At 50.1% G+C, this 19,983-nt stretch overlaps 1 protein-coding gene across 16 annotated transcripts in view; it reads left to right on the forward strand.

Moving 5' to 3' along the window:
- Positions 1-13,846: 13,846 nt before the first annotated feature.
- Positions 13,847-19,983, forward strand: part of sif (still life) — a 541,039-nt gene continuing 534,902 nt past the window's right edge. For all 16 annotated transcript variants that reach the window (XM_069313365.1, XM_069313368.1, XM_069313371.1 and 13 more), the window contains exon 1: positions 13,847-14,363. The gene's annotated coding sequence lies outside the window, so the exon portion shown is untranslated. The remainder of the gene's footprint in view (positions 14,364-19,983) is intronic.

Raw genomic sequence — 19,983 nt, forward strand, 5'->3', positions numbered from 1 at the left:
ATATATATATATATATATATATATATATATATATATATATATATATATATATCCCTCTGACTAGTGCTCTTGTATCTTGGTTTAATTGGACGAGCAGTTCTCCAAATGTCATATTTGTTCGAGATTGACTAAAATAATACAAATTAACTGTAGAATGTATGACACTTATTATAAATTTACGCAAGGTTTCGAACCTACATGGTTCATTCTCAAGTGAAGAGACAGGATTGATTGATGAAGATTAAGCCACCCAAGAGGTAGCACGGGCATGAATAGCCGGTAAAGGAGACAGGATTTCTTGTTGTTTTAGATTCAGCTACTGGGAGTCAAAAGTTGCAAGTAGCACGGGCTATGGTGAGCCCGTAGTGGACTTACCTGGCACAGGAGCGGGGCAAGTAGCACGGGCTATGGTGAGCCCGTAGTGGACTTACCTGGCACAGGAGCGGGGCAAGTAGCACGGGCTATGGTGAGCCCCGTAGTGGACTTACCTGGCACAGGAGCGGGCCTGTAACTGAGGGACGTGAGGCAGTAACAAGGAAGAGGATGCTGGCGAGGTCAATCAAGGACATATAAATAAAGTTGTCCTGTCGTGGAGGCAAGTTGTCTGAAGACCTTCACTCTCTCCTTACTTCCCTCCTTCTCTCTCCCTCCCTCTCTCCCTCTCTCTCCCTCCCTCATTAGCATTTGCTTCCTGATTGCCTTCCTTCGTTCCTGCTAAATTGTTTATTTTTGCTCTTATATTTCCATAGCGAATCTTACCGAAGTTCTCTTCTTTGGACTCTTTTAATCTCTTCCTTCATGGTATCTCTCTATGATTTCCTCCTTCATCACTAACCTCCTTCTCCAAGCTTGTGTGTCTGTCGAGGTGATGGAAACAAACAGCTTTCTGCTTGACGTATTAAGACAATAATAATAAGCACTGTAGAGTGTCTCTGACCTATGCCAGGCTGCTCCCACTCATATGTATCCAAACTCATTCATACGTATGTATAACTTACGCTGGAAACCACCGATGTGTTGCGTTACCCGGTAATGGCTTGCGTATATCAACTACCCTCTTTCCAAGCCATTATTTAGCCAGGCTTTTCTTAAGCTGATGGATTCAAATTGGACGAGTTTAGATTCAGGAAAGACCTGGGTCTTTGAAACTGGGGTAAAAGGCTTTGAAACAGGGGTTGCAGATTGCTGGAATATATTATTTTATTCAAGTTGTTTCAAGCGTAGGTTAGACATGTGTATAAATTAGAGTTCGTATGGGGGTATAAATTAGGTCCTGCCTCGTTTAGACCAAAATGTCTTCTAGTTTCTCTTATTACCTAGTTTTTATTATGTAATTTGTATTTAATACCTTATTAATCCCCTTCTTCCTTTGTTATACCCTTTCATCCATTCTTATCTTCAGTCATGCTCCTTATCTTTCTGGAGAATGTAAATTAATCTCCCTTAATCTCTCTCCAAAAGGAGAAGGCGTGTAAGTCCTGGTATTAACTTTGTCACGCGTCTCTGTACGCGTTGAAAGAAGGGGACTTTATGTCCACGTTTTAACCTGAACTTAATTGTGTTTTCTGGAAGACGTAATTCAGAATAACACTATAGGTAAAATAATAAATAGATTGGACAAAAATGTTGGTTTTAAACTTGGCCCCCCTGGCGTAACCTGACCTAAAGGAACGGCCTCTTTTTGGGTCAAGCGGACTGTTGGTGTTTGCGTTCTATTGTTTACCTTACCTTCTCCTTACTACCTTTCCTCCTTTTTCTTCCTGCCTCCTCCTTCTTCTACTACTTCTTCTTCCCATTCCACCAGACACCTTGACTGCTGTTACTGGTTGTCTGTCTCTCTCTCTCTCTCTCTCTCTCTCTCTCTCTCTCTCTCTCTCTCTCTCTCTCTCTCTCTCTCTCTCTCTCTCTCTCTCTCTCTCTCTCTCTCTCAGACCACTTATATATTTTCATGTTCTCTTGTTATTCCTCTTTGGTTTCACCCCCACTTACCCATACAACTTCAGTGTCATCCTTTCCCTTATTTTGCCATACCTCCTCTTCCATGCTGCTCCATCTCCCCGTCCTCTTCCATCTTCTCTGGAATTGTTGTGGTGGTTGGTGGTCTTGAAGGTTCCAGCGCCATCTTCCAGGAATTGGCAGCAGGCAATGAGCTGGAAATGTGGAAGAGAAAGAGAGGGTGAGTGGGCTGAAGGGGGGGGGAAGGATGGATTAGGGGAAGGGGCGGGAGGGTTCAATAAAAGTGGGGTAGGAGGAAAGTACTAATGCAGGAAGAGGAGAAATGGGGAAGAAATAGTGAGTAGAAGAGGAGGCATGGGAAAAGGAAAGGCAAAGGAGACCTCAATGGTTAGTAGCAGGGAAAGTGGAAGGAGGAGGAGGAATAAGGAGATGGGAAGAGGGAGAAGAATGTCTCTCTGGAGTCTGCTGAGTCTGGCGTTCGAACTCGCGGTGGAGAAAATTAGTTCATGTCTCTGGCTTTCGTAGCACAATGGTCTACGTCCTCGGACCACAATCCCCCGCCCGCCCTCCCCTCTTCTCTGGTACCTTGGTTCAATCCACAGGCAGGGCTGAAAGGATTTTGCCCGTTTCCTTTTTCCTGATGCGGCTTTTCACCTGACAACTGCTGTGAGTTACATCCAGGGGCAGGGTAGGCACCCATCTAGTAGGCCTAGAGGGGAGCACTTCGATAAGCCAAAGTGCAGTCTTCTTGTCCCTGACTTCGGAACTTTAGTTTTGGGTGATATTATGTAATTCGTTGTTCATTGTTGCACGGCAAGGTTAGGTAATAATTAGTAGGTCATTACTACTATATGACACTTGCAAGGGATATTGAGATAAGGATTTAGGATGTTGACGAGACCACACACTAGAAAGTGAAGGGACGACGACGTTTCGGTCCGTCCTGGACCATTCTCAAATCGACTTGAGAATGGTCCAAGACGGACCGAAACGTCGTCGTCCCTTCACCTTGTAGTGTGTGGTCTGGTCAACATACTTTAGCCACGTTATTGTGACTCATCGCCTGCATAAGGATTTGGGACATTCCAATAAGTAAGCCTAAGGGATTATCTCGTGGCATGGATCCATATATTTGGATTGCATCTATTGTTGATTTATCTTCAGTTATCTATTATGGTTTATCGTTATTTCTCACACTATGGTGTTCGCTTCTCCTCTGCTTCCTCTTTTCTAACTTTTGGCCGGTATTGTAATCTCTTTTACTGACGAGGTTCACTTTTATCACTGGTAGTAATCTGGGACCAGATTCACGAAGCAGTAACGCAAGTACTTACTAACGTGTACATCTTTCCTCAATCTTTGACGGCTTTGGTTACGTTTATTAAACAGTTTACAAACGTGGAAACTTGCCAATCGACTGTTGTTATTGTTATAAACAGCCTCCTGGTGCTTCGGAGCTCATTAACTGTTTAATAATTGTAAACAAAGCCGGTAAAGATTGAGAAAAGATGGACAGGTTCGTAAGTGCTTTCGTGAATCTGGCCCCTGCCACGTCCATGGTCTTGTGAGCGAGGAGGTCCTTCGTGTCTCGTCAGTTCATTGTCTTGAGGATCAATTGATCATCGGTCGCACTTCGGTTTGTCTAAGACTCCAGTCTGCCATTCCCGGTACCTCTCGCCTCCGCCTCTGCATGGAACGCGAAGGTCGGTACACAGTCATCCCTCACTTCTAAGGGGGACTTCGAAGCTAACTTTTCGTAATGTCCAATTCGTTCACGTGAAAATGAATCCAGTTTATTATTTTCCCTTCGTGTAGGTCTGTTGATCTGCCGGCTCAAGAGTTTGTGTGTGTATTTGTATTGTGGTATACAGAGAATGACAAAGAGATGTGTGAAGAGCTCAACAAGAGGTTCCAGGAGGTCTTCGCAATAGAACAAGGTGAGGTCACTGTGCTGGGAGAAAGGGAAGTAAAGCAGGCGGCCTTGGAAGGGTTCGAAATTACGAGAGAGGAGGTCAAGAGACACCTGCTGGATCTGTGTGTACTCGCCTAGTTGTGTTTGCGGGGGTTGAGCTCTGGCTCTTTGGTCCCGCCTCTCAACCGTCAATCAACAGGTGTACAGATTCCTGAGCCTACTGGGCTCTATCATATCTACATTTGAAACTGTGTATGAAGTCAGCCTCCACCACATCACTTCCTAATGCATTCCGTTCTTTCTGTGTGTGTGTGTGTGTGTGTGTGTGTGTGTGTGTGTGTGTGTGTGTGTGTGTGTGTGTGTGTTATCACTGGGTGAATGGTCATAAGAGAGAGTTAAGACATACATCTGTAGCAATAGTTTCCATAAAACCGGAATTCTTAAATGGTAACGCGCATGTACAGGTAACTTGCGGTAACATATTGTCTAGTTCGCCGGAAGGCGTGAAACAAAACATAGCGATACCGAGAAGACATTGATAATGAGGCTGAGTGCCTCTTTAACACGTTGTGTGGGATCATCTTATTCCTGGTCGTGGAGTCGAGGTGGTCTCTCTCTCAGCGTCTCTCACCATCCAGTCTTCCTCAGCACTTTAGCAGGTCTTCACTATTCTCCTCGGTCCCCTTAGTCTACAGGGAATTTTTCCTTCTTGGATTTCTGTTCAATTTGATTGTGAAATGTACTAGTTAACATTTGAGATATTTTGTGTTCCTCACGTGTGCCCCAAAGAATGAGGTGATTTGGTAAAATGCTATGCCCAAGAATACCATCCGAGTGCCGGCGGGGAAGTGGTTCAAATAGCTTCGGCTATCACTTCCTTATTGTCCGGTCATGATGGTCAAGTGGATTAAGGCGTCCTGTACATACCAGTTGCGTTGCTCCTGGCAGTATGGGTTCGAGTCACTAATGGAGTGTGAATTTTCAGTTGCATATAGTCCTGGGGACCATTCAGGCTTGTTTGCATAAATATTTATATGTAAAAGTGATTTCCATGACTGATGTATAATGATGAGCGGGTACTAGGCAGGGGCCTGGTAGCCTGGTGGATAGCGCGCAGGACTCGTAATTCTGTGGCGCGGGTTCGATTCCCGCACGAGGCGGAAACAAATGGGCAAAAGTTTCTTTCACCCTGAATGCCCCTGTTACCTAGCAGTAAATAGGTACCTGGGTCAGAATAGGTCAATAGGTCAGCTGTCACGGGCTGCTTCCTGGGGGTGGAGGCCTGGTCGAGGACCGGGCCGCGGGGACACTAAAGCCCCGAAATCATCTCAAGATAACCTCAAGATAACCTACTAGGAACAGGGCTACTGAATGCTGGCAATGAAGAGCTGGAATTGAGATCATTATTCCACTCAAATCCTGGAAATCTTAAAATAACCGACAAATTGGTCTTGGAAAACAGCAATTATCATCCCAGATGTTCGGGAAAAGTGAAAAAATTTCTGGAAGCGATTCCAGTAAAGTCGATTTTATACTCAACCGTGATATTCCAGGCAGAGTTATATGTAGGTGCTGGAATACGTCCCATACTTCATGGTATTCCGGTTACCTTTGTAACTTGTTTGGTGACATAGGGAGCGGCCCCCCCTTCTGAGGGGGGCACCTCCTCCCTTCTACTGGGGGGGGGGGGAGGTGCTAGTGTGTTTGTGTGTGTTAAGAACACACCATCCTCCTGTTTTGATAGTACTTATAGTCACAATGAGGACCATAGTCTATATACCGACTTACCATGAAATTAGACAGTAGAAATCTGAACTATTGAGTTGGACAAACCGGACAAATCATTTTTACTTGTGATGCTTTCACAAACTAACCTAACCTATCCAAATATCCAGGGGGACAGATTCGCGAAAGCAGTTACGCAAGCACTTACGAACGTGTACATCTTTCCTCAATCTTTGACGGCTTTGGATACATTTATTAAACAGTTTACAAGCATGAAAACTCCCCATTCAACTGTTGTTATTGTTATAAACAGCCTCCTGGTGCTTCGGAGCTCATTAACTGTTTTATAATTGGAAACAAAGCCGCCAAAGATTGAGAAAAGATGGACAGGTTCGTAAGTGCTTTCGTGAATCTGGCCCCTGGTGGTTTGACATGGGGGTTTGGTGTCTAGTGGTAATCACCTCGTCCCAAGGATGGGGAAGATAAAGGAGTAACATAAGGAGATAGGATAACAAAGGATGTAAGAATAGGGAAGATGAGAGAACATTTACCAGAAGAAATTAATGTAAAAAAAAAACAACATTAAAATAGACTAATTCAAGTCAGTTGCTTTAAGGAAATTAAATTATTTGCCTCAAGCTAAATAAGTACAATCACATTATAAGTTAATTGAAGATACTTTTGTTTCTAAAGTGAGAAAATGGACCACAAAAGTGAAGATGAAAAGTGTAAAGTATAATATTTACTTCATGAGAATTACACGTGGACGATAATTCTGACGCGGACGAACTTTGAATTCCCAGGAATTAAATGTTTTTTTGGGCACGATAATTAAAGATAAAACTCGCCTCAATGGACATTGAGCAGTCGTTAATTTTGGGATATTAAACTAACCCAAAAATGATTTGATTATAAATACGAAGGAGTTTGGATTACTGGGCAGGTGCCTTGTCCTGAAATCTAATTGCAACCCACACAAAAATTTATCTTTTGTCATTGCTTGAGTTTCCATCCAGATTGGCAGAGGACTTATGAGGACTTATGATGATACATAAGATGAGGACTTATGATGATACATAAGATGAGGACTTATGATGATACATAAGATGAGGACTTATGATGATACATAAGATGAGGACTTATGATGATACATAAGATGAGGACTTATGATGATACATAAGATGAGGACTTATGATGATACATAAGATGAGGACTTATGCTCCCTTCGTCTCTTCATTCCTCTTCATTCTCTTCCATCCCCCCTCTTCATTCTCTCCATCCCCCCCCCCACCTCTCCTCTCCACAGTGTGGAAGAGAGGAAATCGGTGTGACATTTCAGGTGTGTGCAAGAGGAGGCCAGAATGGTTCTATTTCCTCTTGTTACTCTTGCTGTGAAGACTCCTCCTCCACCAGCAGCACTGGCGGGGTGCTCCGCCCCGAGCACTCTGTGTATGTGGGGGGCGGGGGAAGCCTCACCCCACCTCTCCCCCCACGTGTGGAGGGTGTATGGGGGTGTGTGTGTGGGGGGGGGGAGATATACCCACTCACCCTCAAAACCCTCGAGAAGCTAAAGGCAAAGGCGTATGTACTTAAATATGTTCAGAAATATCTCTTAAGAATAAAACAATTTAATTTAAGAATTCAAGTGAAGTTTGATATGATCGTGGGAGCCTTCAAGATGAGGAGGACTGTTATTACTCTTCTTTGGCTCGCAAGCATTCTTCCCTCCTCCTCCACCTCCTATCTTTACCCTTCCTCCTCATTACTTTTGATTCTTAATGCGAACACTTTCTTCATGAGAGTGGATGGAGGCAAATTGAAGGAGACTTGGAAATAGAATGAGGACACCAGCGACTAACAGCGCGGGTGGAAGCTGAGGACAGGGACAAGGGAAGCTCAGTTTAGGAAAAGTTGAAGAATGGGAGACAGACAAGGAGATGGGGAGTGGGATGGGATGACGGGAGAAACGGAAGAGAGGAAGTAGAACTGGTGAGTGAAGAAATAGACGGATAAATTATTGTTTTTACCTCTTGAGCAGTTGATAGAGATAGAGAGAGAGATAGAGAGAGAGAGAGAGAGAGAGAGAGAGAGAGAGAGAGAGAGAGAGAGAGAGAGAGAGAGAGAGAGAGAGAGAGAAACTGTTAGGAGTGGCGCCAGGACTAAGAAGTCACAGTAGAATACATCAAGAAAAAGTATAATTTTGTAATTACTCTCATATGTAAATATAAACCAAACCCTCCAGGCTAATGATTCACTACACCTCCCTTTAATAACTATTAGTGCAATGAGACCCCAGACTATTAAAGGCACACGAGGGGCCCAGAGAACTGGAGTATGGAGAACTTATCTGTGCTCTCTGGAAGCACAGGTGAGTGTATAGTCTCTCTGGACGCAAGGCCTCTTTCCCTCGTCATCCTCCACACACACACACACACACACACACACACACACACACACACACACACACACACACACACACACACACACACACACACACACACACTTACCATACAAAGTGTGAGAGCTTGGACCAGTGTGTTGTGGAGCCAGCAGCAACGGTAATATTTTAGCCTAGGTAAAGTTGATGGACCCAGCCCCCTGCACCACCGCCTGTCCGGAGCGGGAATTAGTGAGAATTTGGAGAGAGAGAGAGAGAGAGAGAGAGAGAGAGAGAGAGAGAGAGAGAGAGAGAGAGAGAGAGAGAGAGAGAGAGAGAGAGAGAGAGAGAGATTTATCTCGGGTTTGACTGAGTGATTGATTGGTTTAGAAGTGTTGAGAGAAATGGTGGGAATTAAAATGGTGGATAGATGAAGCAGGAAAAGTACGGAAAGAGGCGATGAAACAAGGCAAGAGAGAGAAAAAAAAAGACAAATTAATCGAAGCGATACAAAGAAAACACGAAAATTGAATTTGCAAAAAGAAAATATATGTGAAATAAACACGAATAAAAAAACAGGGAGAGAGGGGATCAGAGGGAGGAAGAGAGGACAGAAGGAAGAAATATGAGAAGAAGAGAGAGAGAGCCAATATGCGAGGAGAGGCATGAACGAGATGAGGAGAAACACAGACAAGCTATTAAGACAGCGGCGAAGAAACGACCCATTTACACTGTGCTATCAGGATACCTAGCACTGAAATACCACTAGTGGATATCCCCCCGATAACACACGGAGAAGATTGGGGCTATCTGCCGACGGTTTGAGTGACACGCACGCACGCACACCTCCCCCTTCCTCACCACACACACTCACACACACACACACAATTAGAACACACTAAGCAGTGAAGTGGTGGAGGCAGATCTCCATACACAGCTTTAAATGTAGATATACCACAACACAATAGGCTCTGGAAGCTGTATACGAGTCGATCAAGAGTCGAGAGGCGGGACCCAAGAGCCGTGGCTCGTCCCCCACGAATACAACTAGGTGGGTGAGTACACACCCACAAACTTGGTAATTATGTCGACTCATAATATTATAGCATTAATGATCATTAGAAATGAAATAGTATGGAAATTTGACTAAGATTTTGGAGTGTAGGAAAAAAAGAAGAAATTGTGTTATAGTGTAGATAGGTTTGGGACGGGTGAGGGGATAGATTTGGGACGGGTGAGGGGATAGGTTTGGGACGGGTGAGGGGATAGGTTTGGGACGGGTGAGGGGATAGGTTTGGGACGGGTGAGGGGATAGGTTTGGGACGGGTGAGGGGATAGGTTTGGGACGGGTGAGGGGATAGGTTTGGGACGGGTGAGTGGATAGATTTGGGACGGGTGAGGGGATAGGTTTGGGACGGGTGAGGGGATAGGTTTGGGACGGGTGAGGGGATAGGTTTGGGACGGGTGAGGGGATAGGTTTGGGACGGGTGAGGGGATAGGTAAGAAGACACATCAGGAGGACAGGTGAGGATACAAGTGAGAGGACGTTAAGTGAGGGAAAGCGGTAAATGGAGAATAAGATGTTTGTATGTGTGTTTGTAGTAAGGACAGGTGAACAACCGCAAAAGTACTTAGATTATAAGTGCTTTTGCAGTTGTCTAAAAGCACTGATACTCATAAGTGCTTTATAAGTGCTTTTGCACTTGTCTAAAAGCACTGATACTCATAAGTGCTTTATAAGTGCTTTTGCAGTTGTCTAAAAACACTGATACTCATAAGTGCTTTATAAGTGCTTTTGCAGTTGTCTAAAAGCACTGATACTCATAAGTGCTTTATAAGTGCTTTTGCAGTTGTCTAAAAGCACTGATACTCATAAGTGCTTTTAGACCACCGCAGTCTGTCTGTCTTTCCTCATAGACTGTCTGAGTAAGACTATACAGTTAAGACTGCGAATGGAACCCTACCATAAGGCCATTGTGAGAAGCAGGAAGTGCAGAAACTAGAGAAGATAATAAACTTATGATAACATCAACAAAGGAGAAACTTATTCACAGTCTTTGCAAGAAATTGAATACACAGTTTACTGATTAAAAATTCTCCTAAATCCCCAGCAGGCTGTCTTATTTAATTCCTTGCAAGGATTGTGAATATGTTTACATCAATCAGACGGGAAAAATCATTCGACCGTCTTGCACCGCACAGATATTCCATCAGAACTGGACGTCAATTGGAAGTTATCTATCATCAAAGCTGAGGATAAGAAGAGGGCAACTGATGATGGGTCCTTCACCCAGCTAGGGAGAACTAACCTTATATATCTCTGACGACAAATACTTAACCAAAGTGACAATGTATGGTATAATAGTGTGGGAAAATGATGGGGCAGTCTGTCGGTCCCTAGGAACAATGTCTGGAGAGTAAATGGCTTCTACACATACAAAAAGTCATATAAATAAATTTGATGCACTGTGTTCATGCACTGAGGGTGAGACTCGACTCATACATCATGGGATATCAGTGAGGCATGAGGAAGAGAAGGCATAGTTGAAGGGGAATTATATCGCCCAGGATATCATCTTTCAGAAAGGACAGAGGAACAATAGCAGGTGGCGTCAAGCTGTTTGTAAATGAGGACTTGAATGCAACCATCAAAGAGGCATTAAACACCATAGGATCCTCAGTCTGTATGATGCAGTATACTTGCACAAGATGATAGCAGACTGACAATTGAGAGCACTACAGGACAGACCCAGCAACAGCAGAGGACGTTACTGATCCAACCCGTCCTCTTAAAAATAACGTCACTTTTCGCCCGTATGCGCGGCGCTATGGCCAAATTTGGACGTAATTTGAAATGAAATCGACTCACAAAAGTGCGCACTGTTCCGTTTTCTGTTTGAGTCGTCCGGCGTACACGCAGAGGTTAGAAGAGGACACTGTAAATTCACGTTTTTCATAACGTTTTGAAACTTTATGAGAATTTCCTGCCCACCTAACCTATCAGTGGACCCTTAACTTACTGTTGTTGAAAAAAAAAAATCCCAAATTTATTTTCATTTTTTTTTTAATTTTCAAATTACGTCCAAATTCGGCCATACGGGCAAACGGCCAAAAGCGACGTTCTTTTTAAGAGGACAGGTTGCGGGTTGCATAATGTGACGAATGTTAGCAGCCATACCTCAGGCCTTTATAATGGGGGACTTTAATCATGAGACAAAAGATTGGGTGAATGTAACATCACCTGCAGAAGGAGGAACAATTTATTGATCTGGTGAGGAGTCCTCTCTTATACAGCATGTGACACAGCCTCTCGAGGGAGCAGCATTCTAGATCTTGTGCTAACGTCAGACGAGAGCATGATCGATCAGGCACAGGTGTGGGGGAGAAACTCGCCCCTTCACGCAATCACAATATTCTAAGATGGACTACAATTATGGAAACCCTTGTAAAGATCTAGAATGATGACTTTCTAGACTGCCCTCGATAGGAGACTGAAGGAATGATAGAGGAATTGCAAAATATCTTGTGGGAGATAACTGTATATCAAGGCATGAAAGCATTATGGAAACACTTCAAAATGTGTTCCCATGTTGTGACTTTATATGACAACATACTTTAGCCACGTTATTGTGACTCATCGCCTGCATAGATTTATGAGATATATGCAAAGACCGTAAATTCAGCCACCTAGGAAGTCAGAGCAACCAAACTAAACTAATGAAAGAATACTTTCTCTAACATTAAGGTTAAGATTCAAAGTCTGTCTATTCCTACATAAGAAGTGAACCCATAACAAGACTGGGAAGGACTCCAGATAGATGAGACCAAGTTATAACTGATGATAAAACTCCATCCTCACCTCTGAATACCTGGCATTAGTCTTCCCACTAGAGATCTTAGACAACATCCCAAGGTACCTACACACCTTTTTGAAGATGGTGAAGACGATGCATTAAGGAATGTCCCTATGTGATATAATGATATGTACATGTGATATAATCAGGAAGAACATTGATAAACTTTTAAAAGCCTCGGGTGTGGACGGAATTCAATCCAAAGTAGTATATGGAAATGCCAGGTGAACTATGATACTGAAACTCTCTCTCTCTCTCTCTCTCTCTCTCTCTCTCTCTCTCTCTCTCTCTCTCTCTCTCTCTCTCTCTCTCTCTCTCTCTCTCTCTCTCTCTCTCTCTCTCTCCACATATATTCACTACATGTTTGCCACTTTAGGCTGCTAATATTTTCTTCTGTACATGTTGCGTCAGTATTAAGATTATATACAAGTGTTATGTTAAAGATCTTCTCCTGCTCCTGTGACTGCTGGCCTCTTGTGCTCCTCTGGTCGTCTCACCCCCTCTCCAACTCTTACTCGCGCGCGCGCACGCCCGTGTGTGTGTGTGTGTGTGTGTGTGTGTGTGTGTGTGTGTGTGTGTGTGTGTGTGTGTGTGTGTGTGTGTGTGGTTAGGGGGGGGGGTATTTTCTTTTTGCGTACAGGAAGCGAGCTTTTAGACTCCATCATTCTAACATTCGGGTATCTAAGGTACTAACATCTGACCTAATTTTCTCTCACGTCTCCTGCATATAATTTTCAAACACACACACACACACACACACACACACACACACACACACACACACACACACACACACACACACACACACACACACACACACACACCTAGGATGCCACCCGTAACATGGACTGTCTAACTCCCATGTACCTGTTTAATGCTAGACGAGCAGAGGCATCAGGTGAAAAACAGCTCTGCCCATTTGTTTCCACAACCTGGAATCGAAGCCAGGTTCGTGTGTGTGTGTGTGTGTGTGTGTGTGTGTGTGTGTGGGTGTGGGTGTGTGTGTGTGTGGTGTGTGTGTGTGTGTGTGTGTGTGTGTGTGGTGTGTGTGTGTGTGTGTGTGTGTGTGTGTGTGTGTGGGTGTGGGTGTGTGTGTGGGTGAAAGGGGATGTTTGGTTCGTGTGCTAAGTCAGACAATGTAACGAGACACAGGCATATAATTATATCATTATACCATCAATGACCATCTCTCAGTAAGTAACAAAAATTAGGTATAAATAATGCAGTGATGCTAATGAGGGAGGTGGAGTAGGAGCAAGAGGAGAGGCAGCAGCAGCAGCAGCATCCCTGCTGGTGAAGGAGGCTGGGGGAGAGAGGAGGGGAACGCTTACATCGATCCAGTGTGTGTGCGTGTGTGTGTGTGTGTGTGTGTGTGTGTGTGTGTGTGTGTGTGTGTGTGTGTGTGTGTGTGTGTGTGTGTGTGTGTGTGTGATAGGGGACAAGACCATAGCTACACTTGACAGAAATTCTGTTCTCCTCACACTGCTTATGAGGGGGAGTCTTGGAGGTGTGTGTGACTTCGGATACAAGAAGGGGAGATTATGATGCTACGTTCGACACACACACACACACACACACATGTTTTGCTGGGCTTTATTCTCTCTTTCTAAAGCTGGCGTCTATATAGTCAAGCCTTAGAACCAAGCCTCCCGTCTTGGATATTTGGCGAGGAGAGAGGGAGAGATGGCGAGGAAGCAATAACACGAGAATGAGAATTGCAAGGCGAGGTGTGACAGGGGGTCGCCTCGCCTCCCCGCTCGTCTCGGCGGCTTCTTCTCCCTGGAAGGTGGAGTTGCCGACGCCTCACTTTGCCCCTCGGTATTTTCCAGGCCCACAGGCACGGCTGGCCCGGACTGGAAGGCTCTGATCTCCTTGTATTTGGTTTAAGTTTGTATATCTGAGGAGTTAGCTGTGAGGACAGGTACAGAGGGGCGTGGGGAAGAGTGCCTGGAAAGGGGGGTGTGTGCGCGGTGGACAGCCGGATGCGTGGTGCAGCCTGGACTGGAAAGCGGTTCCAGACCCCGCGAGTCTGCGCCAGCGGCCACTACCTCGCCACCGCGCGCCTTCCCCTCCCCTCTGACCTGCCCTCAGCTCGTCGTGCTGACCTCTCACCTCCTGCAGACGCGGCATGTGGAGGTGACCTGCCCTGGAACGCGCGTAGGGGCGGCAGGAGTGACAACAGAGGCTTCCTGGAAGCTAGCGGAGGGACGGCGGTTTTTCCCCTTCCAGCGGCAGGGCGGGCCGAGCATTTACATAATATTGCGGTGTGTGTGGTGACCCAGGGCGGGCAGGCGACCCCAGGTGCAGTGAGGCAGTGTCTTAGTGAAGTGTAGCCTGCAGTGAGAGCCCCCTCTCAGCTGGGGTCACCTCAGGTCAGCCCCAACTATAGCCCCACATCTTGGAATATATCTCTTAGTGTGACCTTGGCTATCTGTGTTGTGGTGTAACGCATCCAGTATTCCAGGGACTCGGTCACACCCATCGGACCAAATATATCAGGATATAAAAGTCCAAGAACGTCTTCTGACGACTGCCTAAGGTGAGTGGTACAGTTTCCAGCATGTTTGGAGGGTGTTTCGGTCATGTATGGAACCGGTTGCTGGCGTGGTTTGGGTGGGTTGGTGTCCCGAGGGCCGGGGCAGGTGTAGGAAGTGGTGTTATAGAGGCGCCGTGACCCAGTGTAGCCACATGGGAAATCTTAAAGTGGGTGATGGGGAAAGATGGGGGATGGGGTGCGGGGCTGCTGGCCAGACCTGCGTGCACTACCAGCGCCGATGGTCCTGCCGGCCTCCCCAGCCTCCGGGGCTCTCCGCGCCTCCTGCCTGCCTGCTGCCTCCAGCCTGCCTCCCGCCTGTCTGCTGCCTCCTGCCTGCTTGCTGCCCCCCGCCTGCTGCCTGCTGCCTGCCTGCAGCCTCCTGCCTCCCTGCTGCCTCCCGCCTGCTGCCTGCAGCCTCCTGCCTGCCTGCTGCCTCCCGCCTGCTGCCTGCAGCCTCCTGCCTGCCTGCTGCCTCCTGCCTCCCTGCTGCCTCCCGCCTGCTGCCTGCAGCCTCCTGCCTGCCTGCTGCCTCCTGCCTGCTGCCTCCTGCCTCCCTGCTGCCTCCTGCCTCCCTGCTGCCTCCTGCCTCCCTGCTGCCTCCCGCCTGCTGCCTCCTGCCTGCTGCCTCCTGCCTGCTGCCTCCTACCTGCATGCTGCCTCCCGACTGCTGCCTCCCGCCTCATGTCTCCCGCCCGCTTGCTGCCTGCTGCCTCCTGACTGCCGCCTCCCGCTTGCTGCCTGCTGCCTCCCACCTGCTGCCTCCTGCCTGCCTCCTGCTGCCTCCTGCCTGCCTCCTGCTGCCTACTGCCTCCCGCCTGCTGCCTCCTGCCTGCTTGCTGCCTCCCGCCTGCTGCCTCCTGCCTGCCTGCTGCCTCCTGCCTGCTTGCTGCCTCCTACCTGCTGCCTCCCGCCTGCTGCCTGCTGCCTCCTGCCTGCCTGCTGCCTCCTGCCTGCCTGCTGCCTCCTGCCTGCCTGCTGCCTCCTGCCTGCTGCCTCCCGCCTGCTGCCTGCCGCCTCCCGCCTGCCGCCTGCTGCCTCCCGCCTGCTGCCTCCCGCCTGCTGCCTCCTGCCTGCTGCCTCCCGCCTGCTGCCTCCCGCCTGCTGCCTCCCGCCTGCTGCCTCCCGCCTGCTGCCTCCTGCCTGCTGCCTCCTGCCTGCTGCCTCCCGCCTGCTGCCTCCCGCCTGCTGCCGCTCGCCTGCTGCCTCCCGTCTGCTGCTTCCTGCCTCCCGCCTGCTGCCTCCTGCCTCCCGCCTGCTGCCTCCTGCCTCCCGCCTGCTGCCTCCTGCCTCCTGCCTCCCGCCTGCTACCTCCCGCCTGCTGCCTCCTGCCTGCTGCCTCCTGCCTGCTGCCTGCTGCCTCCTGCCTGCTGCCTCCTGCCTGCTGCCTCCCGCCTGCTGCCTTCCGCCTGCTGCCTCCCGCCTGCTGCCGCTCGCCTGCTGCCTCCCGCCTGCTGCCTCCTGCCTGCTGCCTCCCGCCTGCTGCCTCCTGCCTGCTGCCTCCCGCCTGCTGCCTCCTGCCTGCTGCCTCCCGCCTGCTGCCTCCTGCCTGCTGCCTCCCGCCTGCTGCCTCCTGCCTGCTGCCTCCCGCCTGCTGCCTCCTGCCTGCTGCCTCCCGCCTGCTGCCTCCCGCCTGCTGCCTCCTGCCTGCTGCCTGCTGCCTCCCGCCTGCTGCCTCCCGCCTGCTGCCTCCCGCCTGCTGCCTCCCGCCTGCTGCCTCCCGCCTGCTGCCTCCTGCCTGCTGCCTCCTGCCTGCTGCCTCCCGCCTGCTGCCTCCCGCCTGCTGCCGCTCGCCTGCTGCCTCCCGTCTGCTGCTTCCTGCCTCCCGCCTGCTGCCTCCTGCCTCCCGCCTGCTGCCTCCTGCCTCCCGCCTGCTGCCTCCTGCCTCCTGCCTCCCGCCTGCTACCTCCCGCCTGCTGCCTCCTGCCTGCTGCCTCCTGCCTGCTGCCTCCTGCCTGCTGCCTCCCGCCTGCTGCCTTCCGCCTGCTGCCTCCCGCCTGCTGCCGCTCGCCTGCTGCCTCCCGCCTGCTGCCTCCTGCCTGCTGCCTCCCGCCTGCTGCCTCCTGCCTGCTGCCTCCCGCCTGCTGCCTCCTGCCTGCTGCCTCCCGCCTGCTGCCTCCCGCCTGCTGCCTCCCGCCTGCTGCCGCTCTCCTGCTGCCTCCCGCCTGCTGCCTCCCGCCTGCTGCCTCCTGCCTGCTGCCTCCTGCCTGCTGCCTCCCGCCTGCTGCCTCCCGCCTGCTGCCGCTCGCCTGCTGCCTCCTGCCTCCCGCCTGCTGCCTCCCGCCTGCTGCCTCCTGCCTCCCGCCTGCTGCCTCCCGCCTGCTGCCTCCTGCCTCCCGCCTGCTGCCTCCCGCCTGCTGCCTCCTGCCTCCCGCCTGCTGCCTCCCGCCTGCTGCCTCCTGCCTCCCGCCTGCTGCCTCCCGCCTGCTGCCGCTCGCCTGCTGCCTCCCGCCTTCTGCCTCTCGTCTGCTGCCTGCTGCCGCTCGCCTGCTGCCTCCCGCCTCCTGCCTCCCGCCTGCTGCCTCCTGCCTCCCGCCTGCTGCCTCCTGCCTGCTGCCTCTCGTCTGCTGCCTGCTGCCTCCCGCCTGCTGCCTCCTGCCTCCCGCCTGCTGCCTCCCGCCTGCTGCCGCTCGCCTGCTGCCTCCCGCCTGCTGCCTCCCGCTTGCTGCCTCCCGCCTGCTGCCGCTCGCCTGCTGCCTCTCGTCTGCTGCCTCCTGCCTCCTGCCTGCTGCCTCTCGCCTGCTGCCTGCTGCCTCCCGCCTGCTGCCTCTCGTCTGCTGCCTCCTGCCTCCTGCCTGCTGCCTCTCGCCTGCTGCCTGCTGCCTCCCGCCTGCTCGTACCTGCTTCCTCCTGCTCGTACCTGCTCCCTCCTGCTCCCACCTGCTCGTACCTGCTCCCGCCTGCTCGTACCTGCTCGTACCTGCTCCCTCCTGCTCCCACCTGCTCGTGCCTGCTCCCACCTGCTCGTACCTGCTCCCACCTGCTCGTGCCTGCTCCCACCTGCTTGTACCTGCTCTCACCTGCTCCCACCTGCTCGTACCTGCTCCCACCTGCTCCCACCTGCTCCCACCTGCTCCCACCTGCTCGTACCTGCTCCCACCTGCTTGTACCTGCTCCCACCTGCTCGTGGCATATCATCTTACGAATTACAGTAGTCAGGAAGGAGGGGGAGTGAGGGTGAGGCACAGAAAAGGAGAGAGAAGGTTAGGTTAGGTTAGGTTAACCTAACCAAGGGTGTGAGGGATAAACCTGGATAAGGAGGGTGTAAGATGGACAAGGACGAGGTATGGATGCACGTGCACGAAGGATAGGTGTGGATAGGGGGTGTATGAGGGTACAGGATGTTGTTGTTGTTATTATAGATTCAGCTACTTGGAACTTGTTCCGAGTAGCACGGTCTATGGTGAGCCCGTAGTGGACTTACCCGGCACATGAGCGGTGGGGTACAGGTATGGATCGAGGGTGTATGAAGGACAGGTGTGCTGAGAGGCAGGTATGGATGGGAGAGTGAGGGGGCAAGGATGGATAAGATTGTATACATGGGTTTAGCAGGTATGGATGGGAGAGTGAGGGGGCAAGGATGGATAAGATTGTATACATGGGTTTAGCAGGTATGGATTTAGGCAGGTATGGATAAATGGGTCTAGAACTGGACCAAATGGTCATCTTGTAAATAATCTACTATGGCAATACTGCTGTACATATATTTCCCTAATCTCTGTGATGATATAGCAAGATGATGGACCATTCTCAATCGACTTGAGAATGGTCCAGGACGGACCGAAACGTCGTCGTCCCTCCACCTTCTAGTGTGTGGTCTGGTCAACACAAGCGGCTTGAGAATGGTCCAGGACGGACCGAAACGTCGTCGTCCCTTCACCTTCTAGTGTGTGGTCTGGTCATCGTATACCGTCGTCATTATTATCAATCATTTGTATAATGTGATGGTTTGATGATGCCTTTGTGCCTGGGAGATGGGTTAGCCTTTGATCCATCTCTCTACTCACAGCTTCTTCAATTCACGTTCACACTGATGGTTGACAAATGGAATGCATTAGGCAGTGATGTGGTGGAGGCTGACTCCATACACAGTTTACAATGTAGATATGATAGAGCCCAGTAGGCTCGGGAACCTGTACACCTGTTGATTGACGGTTGAGAGGCGGGACCAAAGAGCCAGAGCTCAACCCCCGCAAACACAACTAGGTGAGTACATTCATATCTCTCCTGTTTAACGTCTTAACGAGAAGGGAACAACAGTAAAGAATATTTTTAAAGTGTGTCAGTTTTCCGACAGAAACGGTTGTGCACGTTCGTTACACCCCTGATGCCTCTGTTCACCCTAGTAATTACGTAGGTACCCGGGAATTAGGCAATTGGTGTGGGTGGCTTCCTGAGGTAGGTGAGTAATTGACCTTTGGGGATTACTCCTCCGACACCGAATATGATTATATTTGAGGTGGGGATGACTGCCTCAGGCTCACCATAGCCCGGGCTTCTTGTCCCCGCTCCTGTGCCAGGTAAGTTACGGGCTCACCATAGCCCGTGCTACTTGCCCCGTTCCTGTGCCAGGTAAGTTACAGGCTCACCATAGCCCGTGCTACTTGCCCTGCTCCTGTGCCAGGTAAGTTACAGGCTCACCATAGCCCGTGCTACTTGCCCCGCTCCTGTGCCAGGTAAGTTACGGGCTCACCATAGCCCGTGCTACTTGCCCCGTTCCTGTGCCAGGTAAGTTACAGGCTCACCATAGCCCGTGCTACTTGCCCCGCTCCTGTGCCAGGTAAGTCCACTACGGGGTCACCATAGCCCGTGCTACTTGCCCCGCTCCTGTGCCAGGTAAGTCCACTACGGGGTCACCATAGCCCGGGCTACTTGCCCCGCTCCTGTGCCAGGTAAGTCCACTACGGGCTCACCATAGCCCGTGCTACTTGCCCCGCTCCTGTGCCAGGTAAGTCCACTACGGGGTCACCATAGCCCGTGCTACTTGCCCCGCTCCTGTGCCAGGTAAGTCCACTACGGGCTCACCATAGCCCGTGCTACTTGCCCCGCTCCTGTGCCAGGTAAGTTACGGGGTCACCATAGCCCGTGCTACTTGCCCCGCTCCTGTGCCAGGTAAGTCCACTACGGGCTCACCATAGCCCGTGCTACTTGCCCCGCTCCTGTGCCAGGTAAGTCCACTACGGGGTCACCATAGCCCGTGCTACTTGCCCCGCTCCTGTGCCAGGTAAGTTACGAGGTCACCATAGCCCGTGCTACTTGGAACTTGTTCCGAGTAGCTGAATCTATAACAACAACAGCTACAGCCAGCAAGGCTGAGTACTGGTACGTCATCACCTGGGCGACTGCCCGTGGTAGTTCATATGTGTTCAAGAGTTCTCTGACGGTATGAGTTATGAACAGTTCATCTTCTACCACCACCACTCAACATGGAACCCTCTCTACCTACCTAAAGAAGCACAAAACTAGAAAAGGTCCAAATATATGCAACAAGGCTCGTTCCTGAGCTATGAAGAAAGACTGAAGGAACTGGACCTCACTTCAATGGGTAAAAAAGAAGGAATTGTACAGACATGTTAACGCCGTAAAAGATACTAAGGTGGGATTGACAAACGTAGATATAGAAGCA

The sequence above is a fragment of the Procambarus clarkii genome, chromosome 75 (assembly GCF_040958095.1).
Source record: "Procambarus clarkii isolate CNS0578487 chromosome 75, FALCON_Pclarkii_2.0, whole genome shotgun sequence".
Classification (NCBI taxonomy): domain Eukaryota; kingdom Metazoa; phylum Arthropoda; class Malacostraca; order Decapoda; family Cambaridae; genus Procambarus; species Procambarus clarkii.